Source organism: Eurosta solidaginis, chromosome 3 (genome assembly GCF_040869045.1).
Source record: "Eurosta solidaginis isolate ZX-2024a chromosome 3, ASM4086904v1, whole genome shotgun sequence".
Classification (NCBI taxonomy): Eukaryota; Metazoa; Arthropoda; class Insecta; order Diptera; family Tephritidae; genus Eurosta; species Eurosta solidaginis.
Window position 1 is genome coordinate 75,348,695 of NC_090321.1, and position 26,125 is coordinate 75,374,819.

A 26,125-nucleotide genomic window follows, 5' to 3' on the forward strand; every position below is an offset into this window, starting at 1 on the left:
TGGTGCCACAGCAACATCAACAGAGGAGCATAAGAAGAAGACGGCGGGATAACAAAAATCCGCCGGAGTTGCCTGCTTTCATTTTGCAAAGCACTTTTCTGGCGGCCACGTCGAGTTGAGTTCGCCTTTCGCCATACGCCAAAATCTAATTAAGCCTTCTTAAAAAATCCTTGCGCAATTTCTGGATGGCTGCATCAAATATACAAAGATCTCTTCCGTTGGTTATGATTTATTTTTCGACTTAAAATAAAGAATATTGTGGTTGTTGTTGTTGTTGTATTAACAGTGAGAATATTGTGGTAGAATGTAAATACATATTTTAGCACAAATTTGTACAAATAAGTGTTCTTTCTTAAAAGAACCAATTTCCCTTAACTATTTAGATGCATTCCCTTTAATTTAACTAGTGAAAAAACTCCTATGGAATGGCAAAGAAATCTCCCTCTCCCTCACATTCATAATCATACCAATTCTAAATATTCTCGCGGAATTTTGTTCTCGCGGATTTTTTTATTCCCGCGGAAAAATTCCTCCAATTCTTTTCTCCTAGGGAGAAGAAAAATTGGGGAATAGGAATTTCGAATTTTCGAAGTCAGCTGTTGTACCATCTGACAGTTCATTACGCATTTCTGCTTTTGTTTAAGAAAATAAAGTTTAGTGTCTTTTGACGAATTTATCGTAAATTAAAGAAAAATATACATACAAAATTAATAGTATTGCATTTCATATGGTTGTGAACGAAATGATTGATGAAGAAGGTTCCCAGCAACACCAACAGAGGACTATAAGAAGAAGGTTGCGCAATAGTACCAATCCGTTGGAGTTGCCACAATCGTTGTAAGTATTAGAACATCTTCTGTTTTGCTTTTATATTTCATTAAATTTCTGGAATTTACAGATTTCAAAAGTATTATAGGGTTAACAAACCTGCATTTCGGTATTTGTTGGAATTTCTCACATCGCACACACGGCATCGGAAAAAACAATTTGCGATATCGCCGCTTGTGAAACTGAGTGCAGTTTTAAGAATTTTTGCTGAAGGTGGGTATCAAACAGGAATCGGAAAAGATGTGGACGTTTCATTAGCGCAACCCACCTTCAGCAAAGCTCTGGACGAAGTCGTTGAGACCTTTGAAAGTGAACTGTGCGAAAGATGGATAAGTGTGTCAATGAGCAGCGACGAAAGAAGAAGAATTTCACGTGCATTTTACGTGAAGCATGGGATTCTCAGTGTTATCGGCTGCATTGATGGAACTCATGTCCGTATCATCGCACCCGCGGAAAACAAGCATCTCTACTACAATAGGAAGGGCTACTACAGCTTAAATGTAATGTTGGTAAGCTATTTATAATAGTTCAATTGAAATATATTTGACTATGGCATTGTATTTTCTTAGATGTGTGACGATGAGCTGAAAATTCGGTACGTTGATGCTTCCCATCCCGGTGCCTCGCATGACTCCTTTATTTGGAATGTGAGTGAATTGAGAACTCACCTTGAAGACCAGTATTTGCAACGTGAAGCCAATTTTTGGTTACTGTGTAATAATAAAATATTCAAAATGTAAATATTTGTATTGATATAAGACTTTTTAAACTAGGTGATGCCGGGTATCCTTTAGAACCATGGCTTATGACACCACATCGGAGTCCCGACGAAGGCTCTATACAGATGAAATTTAATGAAGCCCATTCGAAGTGTCGCAACATTATTGAACGAACCAATGGGGTGCTGAAAAATCGATGGAGGTGTCTCCTTGGTGCAAGAGAATTACATTACACTCCAAAAAAAGCAGCAAAAATTGTAAACGTGTGCTGCGCGCTGCACAACATATGCATACATTTGAAGGCATACACAGATATGACAGAAGTACAATCCACAGAAGAGCAGGCAACTCAAAACAGAAATCAAGATTTAATACCCTTGACTTCGCCTCAGTATTTGAACGCAGCGCAAAACATACGAAACAACATTGGAAGCTCGCTATAAATTTTAAGGAATGAAAACACATACTTTGAGTTTAATATTTTATTTTCTGTTTTAAATTCATTTTTTCTGCCTTTAAATTCAGGTATCACAATTTAGTACATTTTACTTAATTCCTACTAAAGAGTTTCAGTCTCATTTTCTTACAAAAAATAGAAATATCACAAATAGTTTTTTTTTTGCTCGTCATAACACAGTCTTAAATTAAGTAATATTATAGTCTACAAAATAAAAATAGTTCACGTAAGAATGTATAATACTGATATTAATACTACTATGAAATAAAATAAAAAATAATTCATATTAAAAAAATTTACTAGTCTTATATTTTAGTAAATATTAAAAGGACTATTAAAAAAATCTCAAATTCAGGTAGCTTGCTATATACAAGTGTCATGCGACTAGGTATTTTTCTATTATTTTTCTAGCTGGCGGAGCATAAGATTTTCCATTACTAAATTATGCTTTTTCAATTCATCTATTTCCTTTTTTTTTAATTTTTCCATTTCCATATAATGCTTTTTATTAATTGCATATATTTTGTCAATCGCCCTATATATTTTTTTAATATTTTCTTTTTGATCAGTGGAATCTGACAATGCACCTTGTATGGTATCACAGAGCTCGCGTTGAATTGACAATTCTTCTTGAAGAATGTCAGAGGAAGATCTCTTAGATGGCACTCTTTTTGAGGAAGTGGGCCTTTCAATCAAAGCATTTGGGGGGCTCTCATTCATACAAACACTAATAACTGGGTCATCATGCAATACCTCACAATCAATCCCTACCACAGTCTCACTCAATTCCTCAAATCCGTTAGCTAACTCACATTCACTCACTTGGACAATGTCGTCCACAACACCACTTTCCCTAACTGTAGTTCCATCTTCAATTTGAATGTTGCCATCAATTTGCTGCAATATCTTCTTCCTAGATGGCAGTACAAATTTATTTTCCACTCCCTCCACGGATTCCTTCATACCGATCAACTCAAATATTGCCCTTTCTGTTGTGGAAAACTTGTATTCGTTATTTGGGCCACCGCCAGTGCCTCTGGAACTCTTATGGTTGTTCGCTGCTTTTTGACGCACGTATTTTTTTTGATCACCCCACACCTAGAACACATAAGTTTTAGTCAGCTTGTATGTATACAACTTTTTCATGAAAATAAGCACCTTTTTCCATTCTGCAATGCATTTTGCTGGTGGTCCGGCTGAGTTCAGCTCTTCCTCAGCTGTACGCCAAAATCTGTGTAAGGCTTCTTTGCCTCCTTTAAAACAACATTGCGCAATTTCCGGATGACTTTGCATCAAATCGATTAGTAGTTCTATCTGTTGCTTATTTGTACTTTTAGACCTGAAATCAAGAGTAATATAAGAGAATATTATTTTATTTATTACATACCTAATAAAATAAGTAATTTTCAATTCAAAAAATACAATTTACTTACATTTTTATGAAGCGTTCCTTTCAGCTTATCAAGTGAACAATTTCTTTTAAAATGAAGGAAAAATCTCCCTCTCACTCACATTCATAATCAGCCCAATTCTAAACGAAAATTCCGTGCGAGTTTTCTCCCTTCTCCCATTCCTCGTATTCTAAATAAAAATTCCTTGTGAGTTTTTTCACTTCTCCCTTTCCTCCTATTCTGAACAATGTTCGAAAAAGCGGAAACCGGTTATGGGAGAAAAGTAGGTATTATGAATGTGAAGGAGAGGGAGATTTCTCTGCCATTTCATAGGAGTTTTTTTACTTGTTAAATTAAAGGGAATGCATCAAAATAGTTAAAGGAAATTGGTTATTTTAAGAAAGAACACTTATTTGTACAAATTTGTACTAAAAGATGTATTTATATTCTACCACAATATTCTCACTTCTAATACAACAAAAACTACAACCACAATATTCTTTATTTTAAGTTGAAAAGTATATCATAAGCAACGGTAGAGCTCTTGGTATACAAATTTGATGCAGCCATCCAGAAATTGCGCAAGTATTTTTTAATAAGGCTTAAATAGATTTTGGCATATGATGAAGGACGAATTCAACTCAACTTGGCCGCCAGAAAATTGCTTTGCTGAATGAAAGCAGGCAACTCCGGCAGATTTGTGTTATGCGGCCGTCTTCTTCTTATGTTCCGCTGTTGATGTTGCTGTGGCACTAATTCATTACTCATTTCAGTGAATACCACATGAAATGCAATAAATACTGTGCAATGTTTATATTTTATTTCTTAATTTCCAACAAATCTGCAACAATAATTAAACTTTTCAATTTTTTAAACAAAATAAGAAATGTGCAACGAAATTTCAATTGACAAAACAGCTGACTTCGAAAATTCGAAATTCCTATTCCCCAATTATTGTTCTATCTACCTACCTAGGAGAACAGAATTGGAGGAATTTTTCCGCGGGAATAAAAAAATCCGCGAGAACAAAATTCCGCGAGATTATTTAGAATTGGTCTGATAACCTACTTTTCTCCCATAACCGGTTTCCGCTTTTTCGAACATTGTTCAGAATACGAGGAAAGGGAGAAGTGAAAAAACTCTCACGGAATTTTTATTTAGAATACGAGGAATGGGAGAAGGGAAAAAACTCGCACGGAATTTTCGTTTAGAATTGGGCTGAATACCTACTTTTCTCCCATAACCGGTTTCCTCTTTTTCGAACATTGTTCAGAATAGGAGGAAAGGGAGAAGTGAAAAAACTCACAAGGAATTTTTATTTAGAATACGAGGAATGGGAGAAGGGAAAAAACTAGCACGGAATTTTCGTTTAGAATTGGGCTGTTAATGTACGATAATCAACACACATACGGGTATCGCCATTCTTCTTCTTCACAAGTACAATCGGCGAAGCATATGGGGAATTACTAGGTTGTATTATCCCATTTGCTTGCAGTTCGTCTATAATTACTTGTACTTTATTTCGTTCTGCATAAGACAGGCGGTGCGGAGAAGAGTGAAAGGGTACGTCAGTGGTTAAGTGAATCTTCATCTCGTAATCTAAAGGTTCTCCTATCAAACTATCAGCATTAATATAATTAGCATCAATAATCTTTTCCAATTCAGTGAGAAAAAGTCACTACAGTCTGACAATGAATTTACTTTTGTACCAAATCTTTTTAGCATGTTTTCAGTATTAAGGCTAATTCCCAATTTATGGAGCGAAAGCATAACTTCATTATTTTTCAAACTCAATTTTTTTTATTCATTGGCAACAAAGTGTCTTTACTATAACGTAACTTCATTTTTCTTAAAAATATACCAATTGAATACAAAAAACTGCGTCCTAAGGTGACAAGTATGACCATACAGTCGTCGGATATGACATGAAATTTTACTTTCTTAAACTTAAGAGTCGAATTTTACATGGCATTCAAATTCATTTATAATACGTAACTTGCTCCCTCCAACACCGGCATATCGTGAGATATAAGACGATTCTGGTCTGTCAATTAGGTCTTCAGGAACGCAAGAATATCTGATAAAATTAGTCAGACTACGGGTGTTAAAAAGACAAAAAAAATCTGTAGTAACGTCACCACTTTTAGTTTTGAACTTAATACTCACTAAATTGAATGCACCCAAGGCTCCGCTGAATTAGTCATCCTCAGCCGAAACCCCTGCGACTTGCTTAATTTCTTTGCTGGGTTTTGTTAATATCTTCCTGGGATTCGGGCAAGACCGATGATCGTGCCCCATTTTCCAACAGCGGAAACACGACCCATCTGGACGATTTGGATACGGGCAATTCAATTTCAAATGCCCAAATGATGAACAGTTGTAGCACGAACAACTGTTTGTTCTGCAGATTCCAAAGTAGATTTAGTTTCTGTAACAACTTTTCCAGCAGGCATGGTGGAGTAGACGGTTTCATAACAGCAACAGACAATAAGTATTTTCGTTCGTATCGATTAAAAAGGGTCTTCAGCTCACTGATAGAGCGTGCGCCCATCAGCAATTGTATGTTGGCTACTCTCTTCTGGATCCCATTCAGTATGAAACCAATTACCTCTTCCTCTTTAATATCAGCTCGACGGAACAGAGCTTGCATGTGCAAAATATAACAATGAAGAGTTTCCTTTTTGTGATTCCAATGGCGTTGCATAAGCATTCTATAAACATCATGGCGACTTACACCAATGTCAAACTCAGATAGCAAAGCAAGTACAAGATCACCATAGCTCAAGCTTGTGGTGGTTTGAAGGAAAACTTTTGCAGTCCATTCTAAAGAACGTCGTAAACTCAAACACGTAAGCGGTCATCGGCATTCACCGCATCCATTACATCCCCGAAATTTCTTAAAAAATTGCGAACTGGTTGGCTAGCATCATCGCCACTAAACTTGGGCAGAGCATGCTCAATGTCGACATACTGGCCTGAGCGCTGTGGCTTAGTCGCTAAGCTTACTTCATTTATTTGGCGCTTCAACTCGAGAACTCGGCGTTGCTTGGTAAAAATTCGCAATTCTCGTTCTAAATCAGCCTCAGCAGCATTGTAGGTTTCGGCATTATTGGCCGTAGCATTGGCATCATTATGAACATTTTCGGCAGAATTTCCGGCACCCGCAGCAACTACATTTTCGGCATTGCAGCATCACGATTAGCATTTATATCTGGATTAGCATCATCCAAAATATCGGCAGCATCACCATAATCAGAATTATTATCAAGATTAATATCTCCTACAACTTCGCTAACCATTTTTTTAGTTGGAACATCGTGGCAGTTGGTGGAAAATCCACTCCAACTTCTCGGAGCATTTTTTCGTAATCCTGCTTGGTATAAACCATTATTTCAATTTAATAATGTACTTTTTATAGCGCGTTTTGGGATAAACCCCACACCTGAAGCTTTTAAGCTGGGATGGCTTGGTTTTCTTGCGATATATAAATACACGATACAAACTCGTGTGGTAGCGAACAGTTTCTTTTATTATTTTTTTAAAACTAACTAGAGTTGGGTCGTTTCGTTCTGAACTTGTTCAATTGACCGGGTCTCTCAACTGAACAAGTGAACTAGATCTTCGATTTCGGTTCTTTTAGTTCGTTTTATCCAATATTATTATTTTTCTCTTCTCGTTCGCGAACATTGTAAATTCATACATACATACGCAGAAATTCACAGTGAGCACGAATGTCGATGATGCCAATTACACTAAAGATATGTGTGAACATCTTTGTGTGTGGCACTGCTACAACAATATATGTATGGAAAACATGTTTTGTAAGAAACTAATTATTACATTTATTAAACTTGAAAAGTTCATATTTACAATTTGTGTCTGTACTCTTTCAATTTCCTGGATCTTCCGAAATTTGTAACTTTTTTTGAAGTTAATTATACATACATATATTAACTTATTTATTCATTACTCATTTAAATACGTACACAAAGCACGGCTGCATACACACCCCCATCTATACTTGTTGGCTTTTTTCGCGGGTGCGAGCAGCAGTGATCAAATTTGCTTGAAAAAAAAGAACAGATGAACAAAAAGAACAACTTGTTCGTTCATCAGAAAAAACAACGAAAGATTCGAATCTCTGAAATGAACGAAAAAGCACAACTCTAAAACTAACGATGCGTACTTGCTTATATACTAATCGATAACAATGAACACTTAGATAATCTTATGGATCACAATTAGGGTCTGTTCACATATAAAGGAGTCTACAAATTTTTATAATTTTCAATATGTACTAAATGTTATTTTTCAATGTTGAATTTTATAACATCAAAAATTGTCATTCTTTGAAATTTTGTTAAACAAAAAGATTTGAAATAAACTTAAACCAAAATACGTTTCTATAAAAAGAATTTAATCGTAAACTACAACTGGCGATCACACCTAAAATTGTGCTACAACAAATTATTGTAATTAATTAGTGCGCCTAAAATCAGGGCCCGAATCGCCACATGCGTGATCGTATAACGCGTCACGTAAAAACTTGTTTTCGGATTATGACATACGTGATCGTACGATCCGTCAAGTAAAATGTCACTTTTTTGGATTACTACATACGTGAACGTTAGGGCGGGTCGATTTGTGGGGAAGCAAAAAAATCGCCCATTGCTCTGTGAAAATCATATTTTAGGGATCAATAAGAAACTTTGCCGAAGGAACCATACCTCTAAAACGAATTCTGATGTCTGATGTTTTGAAAAATCCCACTTTGACCCATTTAGAGTGCTCCAATCGAGTCCAAATGTATGCCCGACCCCCACTAACTTTGGAGGCCCGACCCACCGATGCCAGTGGCACACCCCCTGGAACCCCCTGGGGGTTCACCATACAAACATTTATTTATTTTAACAAGCTAAACCCAAACCAAAAGGTGTGTGGCGCAGTTTATGGCGGAACCCACGAACTTGGCGAAAAATAAATTTCCCAATTCCGCACAAGGTAGAGCAACGTCCAACAGACTGTGGGAGGAGCTTTCCAAGCCATCAGCCAGCGCTTTGCCTGGTCCATCTAGGTCGGTTACTACCCCAACACCGCGTGTAACCTCTCGGTGCAATACTCCACGGCGAGTAAGTAAGAGTGCCGAAAAATTGTCCCTGCTCCAACAAAATTTGTGTAGAGTATATGATTTTCAGCGCGATTTGGGGGAGAAGATTGACCGATTGGTGCAGGTGCAGGAGAGGTTGTTGTAAGTGCAAGAAAGGATGCTGACGATTAAGGAGAAGCATCGACTGCATGAAGAATCACATGCACTTGATTTACGAATCCAAAATTTAGAATTAGAGTCTCTAGCGATAAGTGTAAATAGAAAAAGAAGAAATTAAAATTTTAAGTTAGCTCTAACAAGTTTGTATCTGAATTTTTTTATTTTTTTGATTTTAAGCAATTAAACGAATAGTCATTTCATTTATTTTATTTCTAATTTTAACATACATACTTAGCACTTAGTAAAAACAATTAAATGAATTCATTTGCTTTTATAAATCGTTTTTTTAACGTTTACGTGGAATTAATTAGAGAGTGTTTTATTTGGTCTCTTATTGTTTGACCAATTGTGGTAAGATAGTTGGCTTCGCCTGGGTCAACATCGCTGATTTGGTCTGATTCATATCTTCGTATGCTGTAATCAATTTTGAACTGTATGCAGATATTATGCAAAGCTGCGCACACATTGGCAAATCGTGCCACTTTTGTAGGATGGTATCTACCCCTATTACCATACCCTAAAATTCTCCAACGTCCTTTAAAAATACCAATGGCACGTTCGATGATACATCTTGCTTTTGAGTACACATCATTAAATGCGGCTCTAGTGGATAGCCAGAATCACCCGTTGAAATAAAAATTGTCATTATAATAGTAATATTAACCACAAAGCATACACTGTCGTACCTAAAAGCCACGCATTGCTCCGCCTATTAACTTCAAACCGCTCTTGCAATACTCGTCGTTGATCTGAATACCTCCAAACGAAGGAATCATGAGCAGCACCACCGTACTGACAGTTGATTGCCAAAATTTTATAGGTGTGATCGCATATCTGCCAAAATATTTATATAGTTAGTACAAAGAATAAAGAAAATGAGCAACGTCTCACTATCATGGCGTTGATACTATGGTATCCTTTCCTATTAAAGTACATATGCTCATCCACAGATGGTCTTTGTGTGTGCCATCAATGCAACCGATGACTGTAAAATAGATATTCAATTAAAAACTTATTTTATAAATGTAATTGAACGTTTGCCTACCTCCAGGTATTTTGTATTTATCCATAAACCATTACTTGCATTCCGAAGTTTCGTTTATATGAAATTGTATATATTGTGGACACAACTTGTTCTCCATTTCGAGAATAACGTGCGATGTTATCTTTGACACAGTGCTCTGGCACATTCCAACCAAATAATCACTGCTGATACCCGCCACTTCCTAGAAGAGAAAGTGTGGCAGCTAGCTGTAGAACTGGAGGCACCGCTTTTGCATCCGACTGTTTCAAATTTAAGGCATGAAGTACAAACTGGAAAGCTTCTTTAGATAATCTAAATCGTTTCAAGAAACTGCAAAACACACATTTTTGTATACTTGTAAAACTTTGTTTGTCATATACTTACGCAGTTTGTGGTAAAGCTAAAGGATCACTTTTATCTCTAAGTAGCCTCCGTGCTACTGTTTCATCTTCCTCACTATCGCTTGAACTTATCTAGAAAAGTGAGTGCACATCCATTTTGGAATTTCGTGTGTTTATTAAAATTTTTAAATATTTTGACATTTCCACATCTATTGTGACATAAAAATAAAATCCACAGTGATGTGGACCTTAAAATCTATTGTGAACTGAGAATGAATTACGATACGATAGCTTTCTTATGTGGTAATGCCAATCGACCCATACGTCTGACGTATCACGTAATTGTCTTTCGTATAGTTTTCGATCCGTGATCGTATGTGGCGATTCGGGCCCAGGAAAAAGAACAATTTTAAAAACCAAAAATATTGAACAGTGTTGTGCAAAATATAAGCAGCATTAAAAAGCATATTTTAAGAACATCTACAATAACAATATAAATCAATATTATCAACAACTCCAAAAAACTGTATTCCTACTGTTGTTGTGGAAGCCCTCAAGTCGGTGTTTGTTATCTTGGAATTCGTCAGCAGTATGCATTTTTCGTCCTTGTAGTTAAAGTTAATAATTATTTGAATAGTGTTCTATTAAATTATCAATGTGGAATAGCATTAATCAACTTTTGCTGTTGGCTGTTATTTAAAAACTGTGTTTTTACAAGAAAGCTTAATTTACTATTAAACTTCAATTAGCGTCTTCATTTATTCGTGATGTGTATGACGTCTGCGCTATCTATTTAATTATTTGAGTAAAATAGTCAACAGATAATACAGTTTAGTAGAGACAAGAAGCAGCAATATCAGTTTTTCATGACGGCATTCAAGCTTATTGGTCAAAATTGTTATGGATATGTATTTTCATTTATGACACATTCATTGAGCTCAATTGAAATTATGTTATAATTAACATCTACACACATTATATCCATCTACCCATTGCAATAAAAGTCATCAACAAAAGCCATTGCACATATCTCATCGCTCTGTTGGTAACGCAGTGAGTAAAGTTGTAACATATTGATAAGAAATTAAAATTGAAATATAAAAAAGCGATCATCTAATTGAAATTACGGTCGTATGCATCTCTTCAACAAATCTCATTATCAATCATCCAACTAGTTATGAGTAATCAATTGCAACCACGAAAATTCAATCAAGAAGAAAACAGAAAATTTAATTCAGAAGTGTGGCGAAGGCGAATTTTTTATACAATATTAAAAGGAGCGCGCGCAATTTAAAATATTAAAAAATCAAGCAAATTTAAAACAAGTTGTAAACATATATAATAGATATTTTAATTATACACTTAATAATAATATACATTACAATATTTTATTTTAAAATAATCATATATATATTTACATTTTAAAATTATTAACTCCTTCTTCAGAGATTTTTTAATATTCATTAAATATGTATCATACACCGCCACACGAAAGACATTCATCTAAACCAAATCATATTAGAAATTTTTCACTTGTTGATTTACAAGATCCTAATCTTCAAAATGATCTTGTAAATCCTTATGAGAATCAAAATAACAATGAAATTTTTGCCACATCAGTGAAGTTGCCTCGGTTTTGGACAAATTGTCCTGAAGCGTGGTTCATCCACGCTGAAATGCAATGTAATAGAAACAAGTAAGGAAGGCTAGGTTCGGGTGTAACCGAACATTACATACTCAGCTGAGAGCTTTGGAGACAAAAAAGGGAAAATCACCATTTAACAAAATGAACCTAGGGTAACCCTGGAATATGTTTGTATGACATGGGTTTCAAATGGAAGGTATTAAAGAGTGTGTGATGAAACTATGAATAAATGACACTACAACAAGTACGGATCACCTCTGACGAGGCCTTGTACGCGGAGAAACGTACATGCTATTATTATCCTGGTCTAAGCTCGCCGGATTGGGGTGGTTCTTGCTTGCCACTAATGTACAAGCTTTATCCATTTCACAAAAAAAAATCATGCACATATGTATTAAATTGAACCAGAAAATCCAAAAAAATCTTTAACCCCAAAAAAACTCCCCAGTATTAACGGACAGACGGACATAAGGAAAATTTCGGAAATGCGCCACCCTAACAGCAGAAGCAATAAATACGCTTCTCTCTCCTCCTACCCAACACTTGCAACAAGCAAAAACAAAAATCCGAAACCCAAACCATAACGCCCGAAAGCTTACTTTACCTCACATTCCTGTTTATAAATAAAAATTTAGTACCGATTCATGATAAATCAAAGTGGAATAACATCACCACCTGTGCAATATCAAAATGCAATTGGCCAAACTATGATGGAAGGAGGACGAGAAGTCTTCTGAACAAATCAAGGGCCAACACACGCAAACTGATAACAGTCTGCACCAGTCATTGGGCAGTAGGTACGCATGCGGAAAAGATGGGCATTCCGTATAACGACTACTGCAGAATACGCTTCCCAAGGCCGTCGGTTCTATGTACCGGAGCGACTCGGGATTTTTCCCGACCAAGGACTGCCATTTAATTTGTTGCGTCCCTCCCACAAATTGTCATCCTCCCAGCAGCTCCTTGCAGCGGGACTGCTCCATATTCTCTTGCTCCGGGAAGGTATCGAACCCAATCCGGGTCCGTCTCCTGACCCCGGTCCTGAGAAATGGTTTTGCTGCATCTGCCGGAAAAGAATCTTTTTAGGACGGTCATACTCTTGTCAGCGTGTCTCGTGTAAGGGATGGTTGCATCGGACAGGTTGTTCTGGGCTAGACCCCAAAACCAGGCGTCCACGTAACTTCTATAAATCTTTTGTTGCTCCTTGCTGTCCACGTCCTAGTACGTCCCGGAGTCTGCGCCTTAGCGCCCCGCTACCTTCCAGCAGCCCCGCTGCTCAGCAAGCTACAACCAGTACCCGCTGTTGCTCGCGCCCCACGGCGCCACCAACTCACACGGCTGCTCCCACTCATACCTACAATCTCCGTAGTAGAGTCGGGAGCAATGCCGAGCATCAGCCCTGCCCCCGTCTTCTTCCCCCTCTTTTCCGGCAGCAATTGTGTAGGTCAGGGAAACAGACTCTTAGTCCCTACCTCCCTTTGCACCGTTTGCCAGCACAGAATATATACGTTTGCGACATCCGCCCAATGCAGCTCCTGCCATGGACGGTGCCACTTTCCTAGATGTTCTGGTCTCCGCGACGGCAACCCCCCGACGGGTTTCATTGCGCCATGTTGCTAGGCCGCATACCCAAATACACCGGGTACCTCAATGCCTGCCCAAGAACGTCTAGTCCGAGGGCTTCAACAGAAATCGCGTTCTGGCCTTCCACAAACCAGGCGTAGTCACCCGTCACTTACTCCCAGAGTGACGACGTCTCCCCCTATGCACTTCAGAATTCTGCAGTTAAACTGTAATGGATTAACTGGGAAGATCACGGAGATAGTCGACTTCATGAAGCGGCACAACATCCGCATTGATGCGATTCAAGAGACTAAACTCACAGCAAGATCTGCATTGCAGACCTGTTCTGGGTATAATGTCCACAGAAAAGATCGCAAGAGCGGAAATGGAGGCGGCCTCGCGTTTATCATACACCACACTGTGCAATATCATATATTTGATCCCGACATCGACCGCAGGGACAGTGTCTTAGAACGTCAAGGATTATCTGTCCGGTCGGGCGATGCAAATCTAGAAATCATCAACATCTACATCCCTCCTGTCACCTGTTGCCCCAGTGGATACCGCCCTGATATCAGCGGCGTACTCACTAGAAACAATCGCATTATCTTAGGCGATTTCAATGCCCATCACGATCTATGGCATTCAAACTTGCGGGTGGACAGTAGGGGTGAGATGTTAGCGGATCAAATAGAAGAAATGACGTTCTGCACTATAAACGGAGGTGCCCCCACACGTATGGTAGGAAGCTGTCACAGTTCGCCGGATATTTCAATCGTGAGCGCAGAACTCGTAAACTGCGTCAACTGGCAGCCGATGGTAACATTGGCATCCGACCACCTGCCTATACTTATTTCGCTCGAGCGTCCCGCCAACTTCATCGTCGCAGAAAAACGCACTTTCATTAACTTTAAAAAAGGAAAGTGGGACGAATACAAATCCTTTACAGACAACCGCTTTGCTGCTCTCCCTATCCCAACTGATGCCCGCCAAGGGGAGCGTGCTTTCCGCAAGGTCATTGAATCCACCTCGGCTCGTTTCATTCCCACCGGTAGAATTCCCGAAATTCGGCCCCACTTCCCGGCAGAGGCCGCAAGTTTAGCGAGAGAACGTGACCTTATAAGACAGCTCGATCCCGGCGACCCCCAAATAAGGGATATAAACCAACGCATCAGATTGCTTGTGGATGAACACAAGCGGGCGAAATGGGAGGAGCACCTAAGCGGTTGTAACCTCTATGCCGGTGTAGGTAAACTTTGGTCCACTGTAAAGTCCCTATCGAATCCGTCTAGGCACAATGACAAAGTTTCCATCGCCTTTGGCGAAAAAGTGCTGTCGGATGCGAAAAAATGAGCGAGCGCTTTCTGCCGACAATACATAATGCATTCTACGGTCGACAAAAATATACGGAAGGCCAACAGACACGCACGTAACCATAAGTTCAGCGTGTCACCAATTACCATCACCGCCAAAGAGGTTGAGGATGCCATAGGTCTTGCTAAACCATCCAAAGCAGTGGGCCCTGACGACATAGCCATGCCGAAGCTTAAAAGCCTAGGGAAAGGGGGTTTCAAATATTTAGCACATGTCTTCAACCTGTCTCTTTTCACCTTTGTTATACTCGAAAAATGGAAAATGGCCAAGGTGGTCCCGCTAATAAAGCCTGGGAAACCAGCTAACATAGGAGAGTCATATCGTCCGATATCTCTCCTATCGCCAGTAGCCAAGACGCTGGAAGCCATTTTGCTCCCTCACTTCAAAACAAATTTGCAGCTAGCCTGTCATCAGCATGGCTTTAGAAAACTCCATAGCACCACCACCGCGCTAAATGCCATTATCACCCAGATAAATTGTGGTTTAAATCAGAAGCCCCACATAGAAGAGTACTCGTAGCGCTAGACCTATCAAAAGCTTTTGATACGGTCAACCATGGTACGTTACTGCAAGACCTGGAAGGGTCTACCCTTCCCCCATGTCTGAAAAGGTGGACCGCAAATTATCTGGGTGGTCGGCAGGCATCGGTGCAATTCAGAAACGAAATATCAAAGCCAAGAATAATTAAACAAGAGGTGCCTCAGGGTGGTGTCCTATCCCCACTTTTGTTTAATTTTTACATATCAAAACTACCTTCGCCACCAGAAGGAGTTACTATCGTTTCTTACGCCGATGACTACACAATAATGGCCACAGGCCCGGGCCCAAAGATCGATGAGCTTTGCAACAGAATAAACGGCTACCTCCCTGATCTCTCCAGTTTTTTCGCCTCGCGAAACCTGACATTATCACCGACTAAATCATCCGCGACCCTATTTACAACTTGGACGTCTCAAATGTCGACCATTTTGAACATCCACGTGGATGGCACTACGCTACCGACTGTCTTGGGTGTGACGTTTGATCAGGATCCACATTTTGGTGAGCACGCAGCCGCAATTGTTCCGAAAATCCAGAGCCGTAATAAAATCCTCAAATCCCTTGCTGACAGTACTTGGGGAAAAGACAAAGAAACGCTCATACGCCACATACAAAGCAATTGGCCAGCCGTTTGCGTGCTACGCGTCCCCTATATGGCCGCCAAGCCTAAAAAATACCCACTGGAAGAAGCTACAGGCCTGCCAAAATACTGCGCTCAGAACCGCCACGGGCTGTCTTCTTATGTCCCCAGAACACCATCGACATAATGAGGCGAGAATACTCCCCATCAGGGAGAGAAATGAGATGCTAACCAAACAGTTCCTGTTGAATACCCAGAAACCTGGGCATCCCAAAAGACATCTGATTGATGAGCCAGCACCGCCTAGGGACTTAAGGAGTCATCTCCGTAAGCATTTTGAGGAAATACGTTACCTGAGAACTCAGCCGTATGAAGCAAAAAAACACAAGCAGGTCCTTGGGGAACTCGACAAACAGGCGTCGACCCTTAATGCCGGGAATTGCCCGGTGAACAGTACCCCGGGGAACAGTACCCAAAACTTGCGGAAGAGGAACGCATACTCCCCAGGGAAACGCGAGTCACTCTGGCTCAACTTCGTTCTGGATACTGAAACAGGTTAAACTCTTACATATCCAGAATCAACCCCGACATACAAAATGTATGCCCCGCTTGCAATGTGTCCCCACATGACACCAACCATCTCTTTAATTGTAATGTGGAACCAACGCCCCTAACACCCCTTTCATTATGGTCCACCCCTGTCGAAACAGCAAGTTTCCTTGGACTCCCGTTAGAGGATATTGATGACAATTTGTGATCGGTCGCAGCTTTAGGTGGGGCGAAACATTGCTACAACAACAACAACTACTGCAGAAGCTGCAAAGATCCAAGTGCCAGGGAGACAGTAGAACACTTTATGTGTAAATGTCCGGCTCTAGCTAGAGCCCGACTAAGGTTCCTTGGAACCCCGTTTGTAGAAGACCACAGAGGTCTATCTGTGATAGCAATCCCGAATATTCTTAATTTTATCAACAACTCTGGCTGGTTGTAATACATTGACCGTAACATTTCGTAGGTTTTAGACGAGTTATATGGCATCAAAACGGCTTTAAATAGCTACTTGGGCGACCAGGGTCGCAGCCATTTCACCTACCTACCTACCTACCATGATAAATCTACTACATGTTTATTCATTTATTAATATAGAGTTTAAACTTATTTTGCAAATAATTCATAAACTAGCTTTAAATTTCAGTTTAGCCTATATCATACAATTAAATTGCCTATATACACATTAAGCCTATATACACATTAAGCTGGGTCGATTTATTAACCTATATCGCGCCATCGATTTTTCGATAGGTTTTGGGCTCAGGAAAAAAAGTTCCACTAAGCATACCCAAAAAAAAAATTTTCGAGCCTGCAAAATTTGAGTTTTTTACCTTTTTTTCTTTGATTTTTAAGGTTTTTTTCATGACCTACTTAAAAATTTTTCATTTGATTTTAAAATTTTCGTATTTTTTTATATACATATATAATTTAATATATAATTTTCATGTATACCCTGTCCGACTCAAAATTGTCCGCTAAAAAACTTTGGCCATAACAGTTTTTTGAAAAAAAAAAATATTTTTTGGGTTTTGAGGAGTGTTTTGGTGAAAAAATTTATTTTTTCTCCATTTTTTTTAAGGGTTTCTTCAGAAACGTGCAAAAGTGTTGCCGATGAAAACGAATTTGTCTCATAGTTCCTATCCCACTTAAAATTATGCGATAAAAACGTTGGCATTAACAGTTTTAAAAAAAAAAAATTTTTTTTGGTTTTTGGGACTTGTTTTGGTCGAAATCGATTTTTTTCATTTTCAAGGCTCCAAATCATTTTCTATGTATATGTTTCCGTTAGACCCACCAATAAGTATACCAGAATGATCAGGGGACGAGCTAAGTTGATTTAGCCATGTCCGTCTGTCCGTTTGTTTGAACGCAAACTAGTCCCTCAATTTTTGAGATATCTTGATGAAATTTGGTAAGCAGCCATATTTTGATGGGGGATTTGACATTTGTCGGAATCGACCGGATCGAACCACTATAGCATATACCTCCCACACAATCGATTGTTCAATAAGAGGGTTTTCGCCATTTCTGCCCGATTTCTACCTCATTTACCAGCTAGCAACATCAAATTTTATCACAAGCTTACGTATTGGGCATAGATTGTTGTCGAAAAAATCATCAAGATCGGACATATTTATAATATATATCCCATACAACCGACTGTTCAGGTAAGAGGATTTTCATCATTTTTGTCGAAATCGATTTTTAGTCCGATCTTGATGATTTTTTCATACAACAATCTATGCCCAATACGAAGTTTGTGGTAAAATTTGATGTTGCTAGCTGTTAAAATGAGGCAGAAATGGGGCAGAAATGGCAAAAACCCTCTTATTGAACAATCAATTGTATGGGAGGTATATGATATAGTGGTCCGATCCAGGCGATTCCGACAAATGTCAAATCGCCTATCAAAATATGCCTCCTTACCAAATTTCATCCAGATATCTCAAAAATTGAGGGACTAGTTTGCGTTTAAACAAACGGTCGGAGGGACGGACGGACAGACGGACATGGCTAAATCAACTTAGCTCGTCCCTGATCATTTTGGTATACTTATTGGTGGGTCTAACGGAAACATACATAGAAAATGATTTGGAGCCTTGAAAATGAAAAATATCGATTTCGACCAAAACAAGGCCCAAAAACAAACAAGTAAGGAAGGCTAAGTTCGGGTGTAACCGAACATTACATACTCAGTTGAGAGCTATGGAGACAAAATAAGGAAAATCACCATGTAGGAAAATGAACCTAGGGTAACCCTGGAATGTGGTTATATGACATGTGTATCAAATGGAAGGTATTAAAGAGTATTTTAAGAGAGAGTAGGCCATAGTTCTATGGATGGACGCCATTTAGGGATATCGCCATAAAGGTGGACCAGGGCTGACTCTAGAATTTGTTTGTACGATATGGGTATCAAATGAAAGGTGTTACTGAGCATTTTAAGAGGGAGTGGGCCTTAGGTCTATCGGTGGACGCCTTTTCGAGATATCGCCATTAAGGTGGACCAGGGGTGACTCTAGAATGTGTTTGTACGATATGGGTATCAAATGAAAGGTGGTAATGAGTATTTTAAAAGGGAGTAATCCTTAGTTCTATAGGCCTTTTCGAGATATCGCCATTAGGGTGGGCCAGGGTGACGCTAGAATGTGTTTGTACGATATGGGTATCAAACGAAAGGTGTTACTGAGCATTTTAAGAGGGAGTGGGCATTAGGTCTATAGGTGGACGCCTTTTCGGGATATCGCCATTAGGGTGGGCCAGGGGTGACTCTAGAATGTGTTTGTACGATATGGGTATCAAAAGAAAGGTGGTAATGAGTATTTTAAAAGGGAGTAATCCTTAGTTCTATAGGTGGACGCCTTTTCGAAATATCGCCATAAAGGTGGACCAAGGGTGACTCTAGAATGTTTTTACGATATGGGTGAGTAAGGGAGTAATCCTTAGTTCTATAGGCCTTTTCGAGATATCGCCATTAGGGTGGGCCAGGGTGACGCTAGGAATGTGTTTGTACGATATGGGTATCAAACGAAAGGTGTTACTGAGCATTTTAAGAGGGAGTGGGCATTAGGTCTATAGGTGGACGCCTTTTCGAGATATCGCCATTAGGCTGGGCCAGGGGTGACGCTAGAATGTGTTTGTATGATATGGGTATCAAACGAAAGGTGTTACTGAGCATTTTAAGAGGGAGTGGGCATTAGGTCTATAGGTGGACGCCTTTTCGAGATATCGTCATTAGGGTCGGCCAGGGATGACTCTAGAATGTTTGTACGATATGGGTATCAAACGACATGTGTTACTGAGCATTTTAAGAGGGAGTGGGCATTAGGTCTATAGGTGGACGCCTTTTCGAGATATCGCCATTAGGGTGGGCCAGGGGTGACTCTAGAATGTGTTTGTACGATATGGATATCAAATTAAAGGTATTAATGAGGCTTTTAAAAGCGAGTGGCCCTTAGATGTATATGTGAAGGTGTTCTCGCGATATCGACCAAAATGTGGACCAGGTGATCCAGAAAATCATCTGTCGGGTACTGCTAATTTATTTATATATGCAATACCACTAACAGTATTCCTGCCAAGATTCCAAGGGCTGTTGATTTCGCCTTGTAGAACTTTTTCATTTTCTTCTACTTAATATGGTAGGTGTCACACCCATTTTACAAAGTTTTTTCCAAAGTTATATTTTGCGTCAATAAACCAATCCAGTTACCATGTTTCATCCCTTTTTTCGTATTTGGTATAGAATTATGGCATTTTTTTCATTTTTCGTAATTTTCGATATCGATAAAGTGGGCGTGGTTATGGTCGGATTTCGGCCATTTTTTATACCATGATAAAGTGAGTTCAGATAAGTAGGTGGGCTAAGTTTAGTAAAGATATATCGGTTTTTGCTCAAGTTATTGTGTTAACGGCCGAGCGGAAGGACAGACGGTGGACTGTGTATAAAAACTGGGCGTGGCTTCCACCGATTTCGTCCATTTTCACAGAGAACAGTTACCGTCATAGAGTCTATGTCCGTACCAAATTTGAGAAGGATTGGTAAATTTTTGTTCGACTTATGGCATTAAAAGTATTCTAGACAAGCTAAATGAAAATGGGCGGAGCCACGCCCATTTTGAAATTTTCTTTTATTTTTGTATTTTGTTGCATCATATCATTACAGGAGTTGAATTTTGACTTAATTTACTTATATACAGTAAAGATATTAAATTTTTTGTTAAAATTTGAATTTAAAAAAAAATTTTTTTAAAAAGTGGGCGTGTTCTTCATCCAATTTTGATAATTTTTATTTAGCACATATATAGTAATAGTAGTAGCGTTCCTGCCAAATTTCATCATGATATCTTCAACGACTGCCAAATTACAGCTTGCAAAACTTTTAAATTACCTTCTTGTAAAAGTGGGCGGTGCCACGCCCATTGTCCAAAATCTTACTAATTTTCTATTCTGCGTCATAACTTCAACCCATCTGCCAAGTTTCATCGCTTTAACCGCCTTTGGCAATGAATTATCGCATTTTTTCGGTTTTTCGAAATTTTCGATATCGAAAAAGTGGGCGTGGTTATAGTCCGATATCGTTCATTTTAAATAGCGATCTGAGATGAGTGCCCAGGAATCCACATACCAAATTTCATCAAGATACCTCAAAATTTACTCAAGTTATCGTGTTAACGGACGGACGGACGGACGGACGGACGGACGGACATGGCTCAATCAAATTTTTTTTCGATCCTGATTATTTTGATATATGGAAGTCTATATCTATCTCGATTCCTTTATATATGTACAACCAACCGTTATCCAATCAAACTTAATATACTCTGTGAGCTCTGCTCAACTGAGTATAAAAAAAATTTTTTTTTAAAAACTGTTAATGCCAACGTGTTTATCGCATAGTGGGATAGGAACTATGAGACAAATTAGTTTTCATCGGCAACACTTTTGCACGTTTCTGAAGAAACCCTTAAAACAAAAAATGGCGAAAAAATAAATTTTTTCACCAAAACACTCCTCAAAACCCAAAAAACTTTTTTTTTTTCAAAAAACTTATCACCAAAGTTTTTAGCGAACAATTTTGAGTCGGACAGGGTATACATGAAAATTTTAAAATCAAATGAAAATTTTTTAAGTAGGTAATGAAAAAAACCTTAAAAATCAAGGAAAAAAATCAAAAAACTCAAATTTTGCAGGCTCGAAAATTATTTTTTTGTGTACGCTTAGTGGAACTTTTTTTCCTGTGCCCAAAACCTATCGAAAAATCGATGGCGCGATATGGGTTAACTATTGTCCATGCAAATCAACCCAGCTTAATACAAAAACCTTATTGATTAAAAGATTAAAGAAGAAATTCGACACAAAAAAAACACAAAATGATCCAATTTTATCGCAAAATGTATCTATAATTTGCGTTTAAGTACATTCCTAATGCTAAACATACTTCAAATTCAACAACCTATCTATTTTCTAATTTGATTGATATGTGCGAATTATCCGTAACATACATTTATAAGGGCAATGACAAGGTTAAGAAGGAAAATTTCAAACAAAAGGATTCTAATTAGAATCTAAACCTTTTAATAAGGTTAATTAAAATTTTACGGTGACAACCACAATAACTCTCAAGTAAAGCATAAATATGGAAAATTATGTAAAACTGAAAGAGAGTAATGCGGCAGTTACTCACGAACGTACGTACCAAAAACGTGTCAGCTGACACGACCTATCTTATGAGTGTGCAATGTAAACGAAAACTCACCGACGTGCAACGCCCGTACGTACGTAGCCCGGAACGTAGAAATCAAAACAATTTTGATTTTTTCCGTAAGAACGTGTCAGCTGATCGCTCTCTCACTAGACAGAGTTGCCTAGTAAACTTTTGTGCGCTAATTTTTGACCGTTTGCACTTTTATGCAAAAACACCTAATTAAAGTTTGAAAAATTGTGAAAATAATTCGAAATAATTATGTAAAAGTGCAGATTATAAATATGTAATCTATTTATACTTATTTAATATTTATTCCGGCCTTTTACAATATCAAAAATTAAATTTGAAAAAGTTGATGTTTCCATAAGCATGCATGCAAACTGGCCAATGGCAACAGTGCTTTGTTGTAAACAATACACACACAAATATGTTATGTACATGTACACAGACGCACACATTGATTCCTACGGGCTTGAGGGTTCGGTCAAACGTGTTTGGTACGACAAACGTCCGTACGTTCGGCACACGTCGGTGGGTAATTGCCGCTTAACATGATCACTCCAATAATGTGCGCAAGTATGCATTCCGTTTTCATGTTACTTTCCTTCTCACTAAGATATTACATACACATATATGTATATATATAAACGTTCTGAGGTTATAAATTATAAGAGAAACAATTTAAGAGCACTTACATGTTACTCCAACGTTGTCAGCAGGCGCCCGTTGAGTTTAGTTGGTAGCTGAAAATTTAAGTATGCCCCTATTACCGTTTACAACTCAACTCTGGTTGGGTTGAAATTTCGCAATTTGGTATTACGGATTACAAATCAACCTGTCAAAAAAAATGTCGGTTGAGTTGTCTAGTCTAACAACTTTTTGTGGCATTGCCGTTTACAACCTTGTGTTGGTGTAGTTGTCAAAGACGTCAAAATCTTACAACTGATTACTAGCAGTTATCTCATACAATTTTGCAGTTGTTTTGGAAAAATGTAACGTTTTACAAGACGGTTCACCACCTAATTTTTAACAAAAATGTTCAAAGTTGGTATCAAAAGACACGTTTCGACCTCCGATTTAAGAGTCCGAAAACAAAAATTAACAATTTTGTTTCTAATAAAATCTAATTTCATGTGGTTGTTGTATTTTGCCAGATTTTTTGTACACACTAATGCAGAAAGGCTTTAAACCCACCCAGGGTTATTTTACAAAACGCGGCCAAAGGCCGCCAACGCAGAAAGATGTTCTGTGCAAAAAAAACTGTGGATCGGGCCTCATATTTCGGAGCCTCCCGGGCCATTTTGTGGGTTTAAGTAAGTGTTTTTCGATAGAAATAAAATTTTTAATTTCCGCTTTCGAATCCTAAAAACGGAGATCGAAACGCGTCTTTCGATACCACCTTTGATAAGAGTTAGATGGTGCACGGGCTCATAAAACAACGTTTAAACGAAGGATTACATTGAATAAATTTTTAACTTTATGGAGCGACATTCCGAAGTTGGACGAGGCTGGCCGCAGTTCGGATGCAGACAAAATAGGTGAAATTATGCGAACGTGAGTCCCATTGATACTAATCACTACTCCTGGGAATCCTGTTTTAGAGTAAAATACAATTTTTGCTATTTGGGTTTTAATCCACTTCGCACAAATATGCTCCTCAATAATATCTAAAACCAGTCAAACACCAAAATCATTTCCACAGCATTTTTGATAGCTGCCATCATCAAGGAATCTGAGTGTGGCGCATAATTTTAAAAAAGGGGTGCACCCTTCCCTCGAAAGCGTTTGTGGAAATGGTCCTTAATTTTGTTTAGTAAGGAGCAAAATGCTTCCATTCAAATCTGCAAAATAACTTCATTTGAAGCTCATCATTTGTCACTTAAGCAATTTTTTACTTGGTGCTAGGTAGTTCCAAGGGATTCGAATGATCATGCGAATGTTTTCCGTATTCGCGACATGTCAATCACCAACATTTTTGTCATTATAAAATAGATTTCATATCATATAATATCTTGTAATAACAAAATCAATTTTGCAAATGCAAAAATTTCCGCCACAAATTGATCAGCTGTTCATTTATCTGTCAAATCATCACTTTCTGAAGTTGGCAACTCAAGTCAACTTCAACTGAAATAAGTTGTAATTTGTAATACCACACAGGAGTTGAGTTGTCTGCAAGTTGAGTTGTTTTAATTACAACTAAGTTGAGTTGTACACCGTAATAGGGGCACTAATTTTTCCCCCTCTCTCTCTACATTCCGATTCTAATTGGAATCTCAGTTCCGTGTTGGTATAATATGTATGTATGTATATGAAGTTGCATATTATAAGAATTTAACCCTTAGAAAAAATGTTTTTTTTTTTTTTTGAACTTTTAATTTGCTTTTAGATCAAAAATCTTCTTGAAGTTGTTTAAAAAATGGAAACCAATGCAACCTTACTTTTTCTTAGCTGAACTGCAATAGTGAGGTGGCATTTTAATTTATTAACAAATCATCATAATCTTTATATATCATTTTTTTATTAATTATCTTTCACTTAGTATTCCTTCTTCCTCTTCTTCATTAGTAAATTAATTTCTTCTCTCTAGTTTTAACTTTATTTATAATTACTTTACGTATGTAAATAATAATGTAACGAATATTAGCAGCACTAAGGGATTCTATCATCTCTAAGCCGATGCTAAACAGTGATTCAAGTCACATCAATAATTCAATCAATATGACTACACATATGTGCGTACACGCAGCAGAGAAGCAACCCACAAACACATGCAGATACCTTATCTGAGATATGCAATTATAATTGTGGAAGTGTGGCTCACAAACACACGCGCATATGAGAGCTATACACGAACATCTGTAGTTATAATTATAGCAGATAATCAACTAGTATATTCTAGAACAGAAGCGCCTAGAAGATGCAACGAGGAAATCAAAGAGTATAAAAGGCATTAACAGTAGAGGCGCTGCAAGCAGTTTTGATTAAGACGCTATCTGGCGAGCAATAGCAGTATTATTTATTGTGAAGTACTTTAATAAAGGCCATTTTGCATTATTAAATATTGGAGTTATTTATTCGACAGTTTAGTGATTCGAACTTAGCAGAAGGTTGCAAATAAGAGGATTTGCAGTAAATTCGTTACAATAGGTGTCAGAAGTTGAATTGTTGAATAAATTCCAGAGGACAACAAGGACATGTCAAAGTTCAGTGAATTGAAGATCCAGCAACTGAAGGAGTTGGAGAGCCGTGGATTGAATACAACCGGCATTAAACTCGAACTTCAGGCACGACTACGAGAGGCAATGAAAGCAGAAGGAATTAACGTGGAAGAGTATGTCTTTCATCTAGATGTCGACGAGACAACAAAAATTTAAGAGAAAAATGAAACATCGCAGCCAGTTAGGAGCACAGACTTGAACATGATATTGGCTGCAATAACTGCTCAAACATCGACAGTGGCATCTCAGCTGGAATCCCAGGAGACACGTTTATGGAAGAACAGAAGACATATTTGGCATCTCAACTGGAATCGCAGGAGATCCGTAAAACATCGAAGATTGAAGCACAAGAGGCACGAATATCTGAAATGTCGGCAAAAATATCAGCGCAGATCTCTGCACAACTGGAAGAGCAAGAAGGACGTATTTCTTCGAAGATGGAGGCGCAAGACACAAAAATTTTGCAACTTGAGAACAAAATCGATGCCGAGATTGAAACACTGCGAGGTCATATACAGGAGTTGCAACTAAATCGCCCAGCTGTTTCAGCAAGCAATACGAAGGTAAAAACTCCATCTTTTGACGGCTCTGTTCCTTTCCAGGTGTTTAAGATTCAGTTTGGAAAGACCGCAGCAGTGAACAACTGGAATGCTGAAGATAAAGCTGCTGCACTGTTCATGGCATTGAAAGGACCTGCAGCTGAGATTTTACAAACCATTCCAGAGGCCGAACGGGACTGTTATGAAGCATTGATGGGTGCTCTAGAGAGACGATACGGAACTGAGCATAGGAGACAGATATACCAAATGGAGTTACTGAACCGCTTCCAGAAGCCTGGTGAAACATTGCAAGAATTTGCGTGGGATGTTGAAAGGCTGGCACATTTAGCGAATGTGGACGCACCCGTGGAATACACT

The 26,125-nt window shown here is 38.4% G+C and overlaps 1 protein-coding gene and 2 long non-coding RNA genes across 8 annotated transcripts in view; 1 reads left to right on the plus strand and 2 right to left on the minus strand.

The window, feature by feature from the left end:
- The window catches only part of POSH (Plenty of SH3s), a 196,615-nt gene that overhangs the window by 121,599 nt on the left and 48,891 nt on the right, over positions 1-26,125 (minus strand). The gene's annotated exons all lie outside the window — the stretch shown is intronic.
- Positions 1,202-2,201, plus strand: LOC137243979 (uncharacterized). Its single transcript, XR_010950707.1, has 3 exons — positions 1,202-1,337; positions 1,398-1,542; positions 1,602-2,201. It is a non-coding gene; the product is annotated as an uncharacterized lncRNA (long non-coding RNA).
- Positions 8,934-10,084, minus strand: LOC137243978 (uncharacterized). The gene is made up of 3 exons (XR_010950706.1): positions 9,707-10,084; positions 9,553-9,646; positions 8,934-9,495 (listed from the first exon to the last, which is right to left on the minus strand). It is a non-coding gene; the product is annotated as an uncharacterized lncRNA (long non-coding RNA).